This window comes from Aedes albopictus, chromosome 3 (assembly GCF_035046485.1).
Source record: "Aedes albopictus strain Foshan chromosome 3, AalbF5, whole genome shotgun sequence".
Classification (NCBI taxonomy): domain Eukaryota; kingdom Metazoa; phylum Arthropoda; class Insecta; order Diptera; family Culicidae; genus Aedes; species Aedes albopictus.
In genome coordinates this window covers 103873869-103887746 of record NC_085138.1, presented here as the reverse complement: position 1 = coordinate 103887746, position 13878 = coordinate 103873869, and the positions used below count along the sequence as shown (strand labels likewise).

At 38.2% G+C, this 13878-nt stretch overlaps 2 protein-coding genes across 4 annotated transcripts in view; both read left to right on the top strand.

Moving 5' to 3' along the window:
- LOC134291327 (uncharacterized) overlaps positions 1 to 11771 on the top strand; it is a 422656-nt gene extending 410885 nt beyond the window's left edge. The window contains exon 2 of the mRNA XM_062858944.1: positions 11647 to 11771. The gene's annotated coding sequence lies outside the window, so the exon portion shown is untranslated. The remainder of the gene's footprint in view (positions 1 to 11646) is intronic.
- The window catches only part of LOC109409049 (uncharacterized), a 699030-nt gene that overhangs the window by 121429 nt on the left and 563723 nt on the right, over positions 1 to 13878 (top strand). The window lies entirely within an intron of this gene.

The following is a 13878-nucleotide window of genomic DNA, read 5'->3' as shown; positions in this document are numbered from 1 at the left end:
TTGATAGGACCCTGATCTAAAATGCCTCTAAATGACCCTGAAACCTCCGTCATTCCATTGAAATGCCTTTGAAATCATCATAATCAATTAAAAAAAAACCTCGGGAATTCCTTTGGACACCTTTAATAGGGTCCACAAACCTCTAGGAACGCCCTTAAAATGTTCCTGAAACACCCTGAAACTCTCTTAAATGATTCTGAAATACCTTGAAACGCCCCTCAAACCCCTTGCGACGCCCTTTAAAGGCTCCTGAGATCCCTTGAATTGCCGTTAAAGCCCCTTGAAACGTCCCTGAAAGCCCTTGATACTATTAAAATACCCCCGAATTCCACGTAATCTCAATAAAACACCAACAAATCTTGACAGAACACCCTGAAAAGGCTCCTCAAACCCCCTGAAATAACCCCTTAAAACTCCCCTGAAGCCCCTTGGAACCGCCTCTTTTGTGTTCTCTGGGAACTTTGCACGAAAAGCATCATTCATGACTCGTTCCCGACTGAACATCACCAATTGCTTGCTTTTGTTACCAATATTTCGAAATGGCGTTTCTGAAAAATGTTTGAGTAAAACATCTTTCAGCACTACCACGAGGTTGCAAACTGAGAAGGCACTGGCGTAGCCACGGGGGGGGTTTTAGGGTTAAAACCCCCCCCAGAGCCAAAATTTCTGGAACAAATTTCCAGTATAAAACGCTTTGTGATGAAAAAATTTTTCGGCTGCGCCGCTATTTTGAACCTATGGCTCAAATTCAGTGTATATTTTTACGAAAAGTGAGTGTCAAATCAAAAAAGGCAATATTGAACATCGAAAACCCCTCCCAGAGCAAATTTCTGGCTACGCCACTGTGAGAAGGTATACCTTCTGTACATAATTTCATGGAGCAGTTCGACCCTATTGAAAAATTAAAGCAACGTTGGGCAATAACAACAGCAATAGGTATGCAACGAGGCAGCAACAGCAGATTGCGCTGACTTCCGGTGGGCAGATGCAGAAATGCTTTGCAGTGGGTGGGAAATAAAATGCAGAAATGACAATCATATCTCTCCCGGCAGTGAAAAAGCACGAAACAATCGTAGGGGTCATCGGAACGAAACGTGTCCAGTCAGTATTTCCAACCAGTAACGTATAAATCTCCCAATTTTATAATTTGAGAAATGCTGTTTTAGCGTAGATTGTTAATGACTGGTACTCCATGATTATCGTCGTTACAGTTATCTGAAGAGAAAAGGAATGTCAGTTCAACAAAACTTGTTATTATTATCCGAGTAATCAACTGTATCTTCACCAATTGCCTTGACAAGAAGTATTTGTTAGTAAGAAAATGAGCGAACGTATAAGAGTGTGGTCTACTTTACTCCACTCTCCTCAATAAACTTTTTATTTTTCACAGCTCCGAGGAGCGCGAAAACAATTCTCGTCAAAAACAATGCCACGGCAAACGGCGCGGCGCGGCGATGTTGGTGAAGCAGTGTCACTGGAAATTTTTCGCACCGCTGGCTGGCCTTGTTGTCTGTTGGCTGCGCTGTCGCTGGTAGCCTGTCTGAGTCAGTCATACGGATTTCGCCCGTCATTCTGTTCGGGATTGCATATGTGGAATAATTGTTATATCATATCTTCTGGCATCGCACCACTCTACACCGCACCGCACCGATGGGAATGTTTGTCACAGTGAAGTTTGATGAGATTTCCATGAAAATTTAATGTGGGGGGAAAGTGGTTGCCCACCCTGATTCGTGAAGGCATCGTACCAGTGAATTTGACTCAAAAAGCAGAAAGCATCGGATAGAAATCTATTTTATTCTTTAATGATCTCTTCACGTCCTTTGTTCAGTATTTTCCTGCTGATTTTTGCTACAGCGAAACGAATTGCTGGATTTCAGCGCAATTTGCTGAAAATTCAGCAATTTGTTTTGTTGTTTTTTTCTATAGGCGTTTGGTATGAATATTTACGAATATATAATTCAAGTTGTCATATGACCTGTGATACTTGAGAGAATATCTACTCAAGAAGAATAATAAAATTACGTCATATGACGTCATGGTGCATAAAAAACCCATTTCTCTCTGTTTCCCAATTTTTCTCTTATCGTCTCACTCTCTTAAGCTCTAACTCGCACTGAAGGAAAATTCCCTGTAGAACAGTGGTGTAATCAAGGTTACTCCAAGGTACTCACTAAGTGACCAGCTCTTGACATAAAAAAAAACACAAAATTAGTTTTCTACTGTATCAGTGCCTATGGATTACTTCACAAAATTCCCCGGCGTTTTCTTCAAAAAGTCTGTCATTGATTCTTAACTTTAAATACTCCATGGATTCCTGTAATAATCCTTCAAAAATTCCCAAAGCATTTCCTTCAGAATATTTTCCAGAGTATTTAAAAGAATATTCTGTCAGGAATGTCCAGGGATTTTTTTCCTTGGATTTCTTCCGGCATTGTTCCATGGTAAGGCATCCAGAAATTGTTTAAAAAAAATCTTTCAGAAAGTATTTACGGATTCCATACAAATGTTTTTTAGAACATCTGCCATACACTTCTTCGGAAATTTCTCATGAATTTCATTTAGAATTACCTCTTGAAGATTCCCCAAAAGTTTATCCAAGAACTTCTATATATATGAGTTTGCTGACAAATTACTCTATCAATTCTTTCGAAATTCCGTACAAAAAATCTTTCAGAAAAACATCCTCGGATTTCTTTAGAAATGCTTTCAGCGATTCCTTCAGAAAATCAAAATTCCTCCAGAAGTTTATCCACGGGTTTCTCTAGAAAATCTTTCAAAGACTCCTTAAGGAACTTTTCCAAAGTTTTCTTCAGATTGGATTGGATTGCTTTCCAAATTACTCCATGGATGTTTTCTTAAGTTTTCCTTCAAAAATTCCCTTGAGAATTTATCAAGGAATACTAATATTCCAATTTCAACGAGTTCCTCCTAAAACTCCACCAGGGATTACTTCAGAAATTTTTTTAGGGATTCGTTTAGGGAACCCTTGCAGGGATTCCTTTACATATTTCGACAGGGATTAATTAAGAAACTGTTTCGAAGTTTCGTTCGTAATTTTTTCTAGTGGTTTCTCAAAAAATCTTTCAGAGATTTATTTAGAAATTCATTCAGGAAGTCCACCACAGATTTGTTAAGGAATTTCTTTTAGAACCCTATTGCAAATTCCAGCCAGAACGTGTCCAGGAACTTCAACAGGGATTCATCCAGAAAATCTTGCAGGAATTTTTCCAGGAGTTCATACAGAGATTCCATCAAGATTTGCTCCACAAATTTCTGAATTACCATGTATTTCTTTATAAAGTCCTCTGATGTTTGCTTAAAAGATAGTTCTGAGAATTTCTCTGCGAAGAAGAATTTTTACAGAAATATTTCCTTAGAATTTCTACAGGAGTAATTTTAGAAATATCTCGAGTTTTTTGAAAGGATCTTTTCGGAAGCTTATCTAGGTGTTTAAAAGTATTCCTACCGGTTTTTTTTTTCAGAAATATGTCCGAAAATCGCTTTAGGTATACTTTCAGAAATCCTTTCAGTGGTTCCTTCATAAAATCATGGATTTCTTAAGAAAACTTCCGCAGACCTGTTAGCAAACTTTATTAAAGAATTCTTCAGAAATTTTCTTAAACATTGCTTTATAAACTTTTCTAGAAATTCTGCCCAATGCATTTCTAGGAAGTTTCAGCAGGTATTTCTCTAGGAAGCTCTTAAAAACTTCCTGCTGAGATTTCCTCAAATATTTCGCAGTGTTTTTTTCGACTTTCCGCTGGAGAATCATTCGAAAGTTCTTCTTGAGATTTTTACAGAAATTTTACTGGAGATTTCTTCAAAAATTCTTCAGAGATTCTTTCAGAAATTTCGGCTCAAGTTTCAGCTGATAATCCGTCAGGGATTCATTCAAAAATATCTTCAGAAACTTCTTCCGAGTTTATGGGATTTCTTAAGAAATTTCAGTGCGGGATTTCTTCAACAGTTTTTTCATTGAATTTTGTAGAAATTTATCATCCTTAAAAAAAAAACTACAGAGATTCTTTTTGAAATTCTTCCAAGGGTTTCTTTAAGAATTAAATGAAAAATTTCTTTGGAGATTCAGAAATTGCTGAACGATTTAATTTTGGAAATTTCTCCTGTGGCTGGAATTGCACAAAAATGCCTGGAGGAATTCTTGAAAGAATCTCTTAGGGGAAATTCTAAACAAATCCATGGATTGTCTGAAAGAATCATTCCTTAAAAAAAACTTTTTGTTATACCTTTGGAGGTTCCGAGAAGAAATTATTGAAAATTTTCTGGAGCGAAGAAACCCTCTTAATTCCTAGAAAAAAAATAAAAAGAACCTTTTGAGGAACTCTGAAAGTTTTTTCTTGCAAAAATTGCTTGAGATATTACTGAGAGGAGTCCTGCAGATTTTCGTAAATAAATTATTGAAGGAATATCCTAAAAATGGCTGCCAAAAATTGTACAGAAATCGCAAACAAAGAGACTGTTTGAATTCTTGTATAAATCCACCAATAAATTTACGATAGATCCCTGGAAGAATTTTTAAAGGAATCCTAAGAAAAACTTTAGGAAATAGCTCTGGAGGATTTCGTAGAAGAATTTATTATGCAATTTTCTCTTTTATAATTTTATAAAATTCACTGAAGAAAAATGTATGAATTAAATTCTGAAGATATAAAACACATCCTCAAAAACAATTTTAAAGAATGTCTGCATGATAAAATTTTTTTTTGAAAGAACAGAAGAAGCTTCTGCAGGTATGCATTGAAAGATTTGTATATAAATTCTTTGTTAAATCCCAAGGAATAAATTCTGGAGTAATTTTTGTGGGAATTGCTGAGAAAATTTTTGGATAAATTTCTCAAGCATGACTGGAAAAAAAATATGAAAGAATACCTTAAGTAAGGTCTCAATAAGCACTAACCTATCACTATAAAAATACACTAAAACCTCTTTTTATGCATGTTATTTTTATGAACTTTCAATATATGCACCTTTTTCATGCACTGCATAAAAAGAGGGAAAGCTACTCAGAGCCAATATTGTGCAAAATAACATTTAATAATGACTATTGCAACGGTAGAAGTAGTGTGTTAATAGTGGAGAGCATAGGAAGATTACAGGCGTGTTTCTGGGGGTCCCAAGGGGTTGGCAGCCAATTAAACGCCCCATAATAAATTAAAAAGTTTCCATAAATAATTCGGAAATTGCCAATAAATAAATAGGGGTGGAAGCAATAATAAACTATAAAAGTTCCACGAACAAATCAAAAAGCGCATAAATAAATCAAAACTTCCCATAAATAATTGATTTTCGAGCAATAAAAAATGCCAGAATTTCCACAAATAAATCAACAATTGCAATAAAAAACTAATTTTTTTCCAACAAAAAATTTCGAACATACTACATCACAGAACTATTATGATAGAAAGACTGAAACTATGCGTGCAATTTAACAGACAATCGCTTGCTGTCCGAACTCGCTAACGCTCGTCGGACTTTAAAAAGGGATAACAACTCTGTTCGCATTCTACCGGGCAAATTCTTGGATCTGTGGATTGCCTAGATCCGAGTTGACGCAGTTACGGCGCGTCGGAATTCGGAAACTTCGGCGGCCTTCTGCCGCCTCAGTTCCTCAATCCTCTATGCGGCTCACACTGGGGCAGAACGCTGTTATGGACAGACAAAACCTCTGGTGCTCTGGATATCCATCCTAGAGGTTTGGTGTCTTCAGAGAAGTGTCTTGTAAGAGTTTTTACTAAAATATGGTTACTCAATATTTGATCTAGATAAGTAGCAACTGATCTAGATCAGTTTTAGCTTTTCGTAGAAGCGTCCTAGAAGAAAACTTTCTTCTGCAAAGTTGTTCATTCTGCTATTTTTGACATTTCTTCCGAAGACACTTATACTCTATAATGTACACAAAAGGCACAGTGGGTCACTTTACTAAAAACAGTTGAAAAAATCGACTTTGATCAATATTTCCAAGTAAACAAAATTAGAAAAAAATGTTAAACGTCAGATTAGCAAAAATCTATAAGAGAAAGACGATTCCATAACAAAAACCTACATAATCACGGAAATCATAGGTTTTTCTTATTAAAGTAATAAAAAAACGGTGATTTACAATTTATTTGATAACTCATGAAGCAGCAGGTGGCGGCTGCTAATTTTTTGACCAAAACATGTCAATACCACTAGCATCGACACTGTTAGGAAAAAAAGTGGGGTAATTCGTTGTTTTTGTTAAACACTAGTATGCAAAAATCACGAAAATAAGTGAATTTTGGCAATTAAGATCAATATTCTGATCACCAATTATTATGTAAAACAATTTTCCGAGTATTTTCTAATGTAACATGTCTGTAAAATAATCTTTCTCTTTCATTTTTCGCTAATCCTATTTTGTTTACGAGGAAATATTGATCAAAGTCGCTTTTTTCAACTTTTTTAGTAAAGCGACCCACTGTGCCTTTTGCATACATTATAGAGTATAAGTGTCTTCGGAAGAAATGTTAAAAATTGCAGAATGAACAACTTTGCAGAAGAAAGTATTCTTCTAGAACGCTTCTATGAAAAGCTTAAACTGATCTAGACCAGTTTCAACTTATCTAGATCAAATATTGCATAACCAGATTTTAGTTAAAACTCCTTAAAGACACTTCTCTAAAGACACCAAACCTCAAGGAGGCATATCCAGAGCTTTAAAGGTTTTGTCTGTCCACAACAGCGTTCAAACAAATCTGGATATACATTCACAAGAAATATATTGGCCAAAGCAACACCAAACTTTTATTTATTATTCATATGCTTCATCACAGTAATTATTCAGGCATGTTACATTTAAAAATAATCGGAAAATTGTTTTACATAATGATTGATGTTCAAAATATTGATCTCAATTGCCAATTTTCACTTATTTGCTTGATTTTTTCATACTAGTGTTCAACAAAAACAACGAATTACCCCACTTTTCTTTCCTAACAGTGTCGATGCTAGTGGTATTGACATGTTTTGGTCAAAAAATTAGCAGCCGCCACCTGCTGCTTCATGAGTTATCAAATAAATTGTAAATCACCGTTTTTTTATTACTTTAATAAGAAAAACCTATGATTTCCGTGATTATGTAGGTTTTTGTTATGGAATCGTCTTTCTCTTATAGATTTTTGCTAATCTGACGTTTAACATTTTTTTCTAATTTTGTTTACTTGGAAATATTGATCAAAGTCGATTTTTTCAACTGTTTTTAGTAAAGTGACCCACTGTGCCTTTTGTGTACATTATAGAGTATAAGTGTCTTCGGAAGAAATGTCAAAAATAGCAGAATGAACAACTTTGCGGAAGAAAGTTTTCTTCTAGGACGTTTCTACGAAAAGCTAAAACTGATCTAGATCAGTTGCTACTTATCTAGATCAAATATTGAGTAACCATATTTTAGTAAAAACTCTTACAAGACACTTCTCTGAAGACACCAAACCACTAGGATGGATATCCAGAGCACCAGAGGTTTTGTCTGTCCATAACAGCGTTCTGCCCCAGTGTGCGGCTTCGCCGCATGGCTCGGCCGAAACTTTGACTTTACTCATTGTTTCGTATTTATTGCTAAATTTTCAATTGCTTTTTTGATGTTTTTCAATTGGGAATTTTTAAATTATTTATGGAAAAATCAGATTTATTAATGGAAAATTTAAACTTTTGTGGTGGAAAAAATGTGTTTATTTATTGCAATTTTTGAATTATTTGTGGAAATTCCGACAATTTTTATTGCTCGAAAATCAATTATTTATGGGAAATTTTGATTTATTTATGCACTTTTTGTTTTGTTTATGGAAATTTTATAGTTTATTATTGCTCCCACCCTTACTTCTTTATTGACAATTTCTGATTTTGGTATGGAAAATGATCACTTTTCTATGAGTCGTTTATATTTTAGCCCAAGGGGTTTCAGCGAGGTAACAGGAGATCTCGGGTTTTCGAAAGCATTGTCAAAAGTTTCAGAGGATTTTCGACGGGTTTTGTAGGCGTTACAAGTACGTTTTCTGGGGTTTCCGAAGGTCTCACGTGCGTTAAATGGGCTCCGAGTGAGTCTTAAGGTTGTTTCGTATGCATTTCAACAAGGCTCAGAGCATTTTAGGCTGGTTTCAGAGGCGTTAAGGAGGCGTTTTTGGGGGTTTTGGAGAATTTCAGGTGCGTTACATAGGATCCGATGGCGTTTCAGGGGGATTCCGGAAGCATTCCAAGAATTTTCAGTGCAGCGAATATTGAGGGGCGTTACGGAAGCGTTATGGAATAGTTTTTGATGGTTTTGGACCGTATCATGTGCGTTACATGGGGTCCGAGGGTGCTAAAGGGGGATTGAACAGGCATTTCAGGAAATTTCAGAGCATTTTTGGTGAGATTCAGAGGCGTTGCGGAGGAGTTTTCGGGGGTATCGGTCCGTCGTCGGTTCGTAACATGGGGTATCATGGAGGCATTTCAGGAAGTTTCAGAGGATTTTTAGAGACTCCATCACAATATCTATTGCCTGAAATACCGTTTGATTCAAAGGTGTTCTTGAAACCCCCTGATACGATCCTGATCTAAAATGCCTTGAAACGCCCCTGAAATGCTATCAAACGTCTCTAAAACCTCAAGGAACGCCCTTAAAATGTTCCTGGAACACCCTAAAACTCTCTTAAACGACTAAGAAATTACTCTGAAATATCTTGAAACGCCCCTCAAACCTCTTGCAACGCTTTTCAAAGGCTCCTGAGATCCCTTGGATAACCCTTAAAGCCCCTTGAAGCGTTCCTGAAAACCCCTTCATGCCATTGAAATACCCATGAATTCCCCGTAATTCTATTACAACACCAGCAAATCTTGACAGAACGCCCTTAAAGGCTCCTTAAATCTCATGAAACAACCTCTTAAAACGCCTCTGAAGCCCCTTGGAATTCCCTGATTTTGGTCTCTCTGGAAACTTTCTGGAAACCCGCTTAGCCCCACCTCAAATGCCCAGCAGCAATACCTGTTCTTGTGAACTAGATTCCCTCATTAAAGCCCAAACTTAATTGCAAAATTTTCCCTCTATGCCTTTTCTGGAGAAAATTCTTGAGAATTTTCTTGTGAAATTTCTAAATAATTGCCTGAAGGAACCTCTGAATATATAGAACACGGCTTAAGAAAATTCTGGAAAAATTTCTTGAAGAGTTTAAGTAAGTAACAAATTTGCATTTTCATACAAAACCGCTAGAGGAATTTTTAATGAATCTCTGAAAAAAACTCTAAATCTCTATATATTTTTTCCTGGAATTGTGTCTTTTGAAAAAAATATTGGAAGAGCTCATTGATAATCTTTGGAGACTTTTTTGAAATCTTGGGAGATTTCCAGGAAAACTTTGATGGGAAATTCATACAAGAAATGTTTGACAAAACACATGAGAGAATATAAGCCTAAACTTCAGTAGCAATCATTGAAGGATTTTCCTACCTAACTGAACGAATTTTGTTCGAAAATCTTCTTCTCTCTCGTTTGTCGGGTGAAGATCACTGCGTCCAGATTTTAGAACTATTGTGATATACCCTTTTGCTGTGAGGTACGCAATTTATCTCAGTAACATATTTGTCACTGAGATACCTTGGTATCGACTGAACTCAAGACCATCTATTATTGATGAATAGAGATCCTGAGTTACAGTATGTGACTCCCCCATTCTGGCGAGACTAGCTTTATGAAGCCAACCACGTCCTTGGGAGATAAGATCCATATGTCAGCAGGCCCTAAAAAGGGCTTGCTGAGAACTTTGAACCTACGTTGAGTGAGTGCACTGCAATAGCAGAGGATGTGTTCTGATGTTTCCCTCTCCTCGTCACAGAAGCGGCAATTTGAGGTTTGGATTGCTCCGATCTTTTGTAGATGGTATCTGCAGGGGCAGTGTCCAGTTATTAGACCGGTGTAGATGTTGAGATCCCTTTTGTTGAGACCTAATAGTTGTTGGGTTTTCTTGGGGTTTATCGTTACGAGCCTTTTGGATTGGCTCGTATGGGGAAGTGCATTCCAGTTTGATGTGATTTGACTGACCATATATTTGTTCAGTTCCATTTTTACAGAGCAGTCTGAGATCCCGCAGAAGGGCTCAGGGCCAATGAACCTTTCATTAGATCCATTTCTGGCTAGCTCATCAGCAATCTCGTTTCCCTCTAGACCCGTATGTCCTGGGATCCAATATAGGTAGACTTGATTGCGTATGGATAAGTTTTTCAAAGCCAGAATGCATTCCCACACTAGCTTTGAGTTGCAAGTGTAGTTATTAAGCGACTTAAGTGCCGCTTGGCTGTCAGAGAAAATACATATTTTTGCAAACCTATACTTTCTCCTCAGGCATAATAACACGCATTCTAATATTGTATATATTTCCGCCTGAAAAACTGTGGGCCACTGTCCTTAGTGGACAGAGATTTTTGTTCTAGGGCCATAGATTCCGGAGCCTGTCAGATTATTCATTTTCGAACCATCTGTGACTACATCCATCCAGTTCCACTACAGTTTCCATCCAGTCACTACAAATTCCTATTGCGGGATTTATGGCAAATTCATTTAATATGCTGAGGTGACCCGTAAGGTCTCCCGACAGCAGCGTTTTTGTTCTCTTTAACCTTAGAGCACTTTTTTCCGCTTCCAGCTTTATGAATTGATCTAACCGGGGCAGGTGAGGCATTGCGTCTAGGGCCAAAGTGGGTGTACTACGAACTTCACCAGTGATGGCTATGCAAGCGGTGCGTTGGATTTTGTTAAGCTTCGCCCTTGCAGCAGCCTCATTAGTTTTAGGCCACCAGACAAGGGAAGCGTAAGTAGTCCTGGGACGAACAATGGGTTTATATATCCACATGATCATACTTGGTTTTAGGCCCCATCTTTTATCCAGGGTTTTTGAACAAACCCAAAGTGTATTGAGACCTTTCTGCACAACTGATTGGAGATGAGAGTTCCAATTCAGTTTTGGCGTCGAGTATGACACCTAGATATTTTACTTCGCTTGAATAAACTAGTTGTGTATGATTCAAGAAAAGGGGTTTCAGTTGGACCTTCCTCCGTTTGGTGAAAGGGATAATGGAAGTTTTTGTAGGCTTTATGCCTAGTTGTTCCTTATGACACCAGAAAAAAGTGTGATTTAGGGCAGATTGCATTCTTTCCACGATAACACTTTCGAATTTGCCTCGTACAATAATGGCAACGTCATCAGCATATCCAACCACTTCGAAGCCTCTTCTCTCTAAGCTGTCCAGAAGCTCATCCACCACCAGTGACCACAACAAAGGAGAAAGTACTCCGCCTTGCGGACACCCCCTTGTTGCTTTAACAGTAATGTATGAACCGCTAAGCTCAGAGGAGATTTTTCGATTAGCTAGCATAGCATGTACCCAGGCAACAATGCATGGGTCGAATTTTCTCCTCAACATTGCTGACCCTATAGACGAATGAGAAGCGTTATCGAATGCGCCCTCAATATCAAGAAATGCTACAAGAGCAATTTCTTTTGCATTGAGTGTTTTTTCGATCTTTTGAACTACCGTATGTAGTGCCGAGATCGTAGATTTTCCACTTTGATAAGCGAATTGGTTTTTTGACAAAGGCATTGCTTTCATAAATTTGTAATTTATGTACTCGCATAGTACCTTTTCCATAATTTTGAGCATTACAGAGGATAAACTTATCGGCCTGAATGCTTTGGGGTTGGTTTTATCTCTCTTTCCTGCCTTCGGAATGAAGACAGCCCGGATTTGACGCCAATCGTTGGATATATGCCCCAAAATCAGACTCGCCCTAAAAATCTCAACCAAGGGTGGAACCAGTGTTTTCTCCTCTTTTTGGATCAACGCTGGGAATATTCCATCCATGCCAGGAGACTTAAATGGCTCGAAAGATCTCACAGCCCTCTCAACCCTGGCCCGAGTGAAAGCTTCCTTTGCAACCTTTATTGCGTCTTTTTTAGATCCAGAAACCCATGATTGGATCTCTTGTGGATCTGAGACAGCAATTCCAGTGTCTTAGTCGCCGATGCTCGACTCAGGGACTGAATCAGGGAAGCGGATCTTTAACAATTCGCTCAGTGTATCGCTAGGCTCTACAGTGAGCGAACCATCCGTCTTTCGGAGGCTACCCACACCATTGGAGTGGTCTTTTGAAAGAGTTTTTTGGAGTCTGGCCACTACGGGTGTATTCTCTATGCTTTCACACATTACAATCCACGATTTCCGTTTGGCTGACCTTATTTCTTTGTTGTAGTTCGTCAGGGCCTTTCTGTATAGGCTCCAATCTTCTTAAATTTTTTGATAAATCCTGAAAGAATCCCTAAAGGGTTTTCGGGTGCAATCCTTGGAGGTAATCATGAAGCAGAACGGGGGAGAATAAATTTTCAATTCAAACAAAAAAAAAATGTTTGGAGGAATCTTTAGAAGAGTTATTGCTGAACTCATATTTAAGTCATTTGAAGTCGGTCCAATAGGGCTTTTTCAGTATAGGGGCGTTGAGACGCAGAAAAAAGTCCCTGAAGTAATCCCGGAAGAACTCCCGTTCAGAATCCCTGATGGGATCCTCAAAGAAATCACGAAAAGAATTTCGGCTGGAAGCTCGGCAAGAATCGCTGAAATAATAATGGAAAAAAAACCTCTCCAGGAGAATTTTTTTGACAAATACCCAAAATACCGGGAAGAATCTTTGAATGAACTCAATCCTGGCACGAATATTTAAAAGAATTCTACCAAGGTTATATGGAGGAATCTTTTGAAGAAGACCAGAAGAAATCCCTGAAGAACTCCTAATACGAATCCATCACGAAATTCCGGAATGGATCATGGGAGGAATTTCAGCAGCAATCTCTGAAGAGTTCGAGATGAACTAGCCTAGGGCTAAAAATCTCGTTAATACAGAAAAAAAATCCCTGAAGAAACACTGATGAACACTTGTTATTTGCTACATTTAACAATCCCTGAAAATGCTGAAGTAATCTTGGGAGAATTCCCTAAAGAAATTCTGGAAAGAATATCAGAAAGAATTTCGAAAGGAATGTCGGCTGGAAGCTCAGTGGTTGAAAGATTGAAGCAGAACTTCTATGAGCACTCGAATACATTGAAGATTGTTGACATAGATTATCAAGGCAGCAAAGAAAGTAAATGCCGTGTACATATTGGTAACATCAACACAACTTCCATTCTCCATCACCGATTAAACAAACTCAATGACTCAGATATGGCAAACTTACAACGGTAAGTACGGAAGTACTTCCGTTGACTGCCAAGCCACAAAACCCAGTGCTAATAGTAAGACTCTACAGTGGTTCAACGGTGTCGATATGACTATAAACCAATCAATTCCATTTCGCAAAATTCGATTAAATTGACAATAAATTAATGCTCGTTGGTTGCACAGCGACGATACCGTCCGACGACGACGCCACAGGGCGTCCAAGTTGACGCGGCGATGCTGCACTTTTTCTCCCACAATAACGCTGCAATCCGTGCTGTGCTCGGTTATTTTTTCCATCATCCCTATGCCGCTGGCGTCGGTGGAAATTGATGGCCATCGAATTCAATTACCAGAAGCAGGTTTCACCGGAATATGAGAGCTGTTGGTGAGTCCGTTTTTTCCGCAATCGAATTTAGCACGAAAAAACAATACCTTCCGGTACGGCCCCCACAACAGAGTGAGCGTGTGGTTGGTAGAAAACAAATGGTTGGTTTATCAGCAATTTGAAACGATTAATTCCCATTCGGTGCACGTTCTGGGTGTACCAGTTCCGGGATACGAATAAACTTTTTCCCGCCTCTGCCTCAAAGCGACGACGGCGATATCGACAGGGCTACGACGACAGACAGGAGAAAATCACAGCCCCCGTATGAAATTCA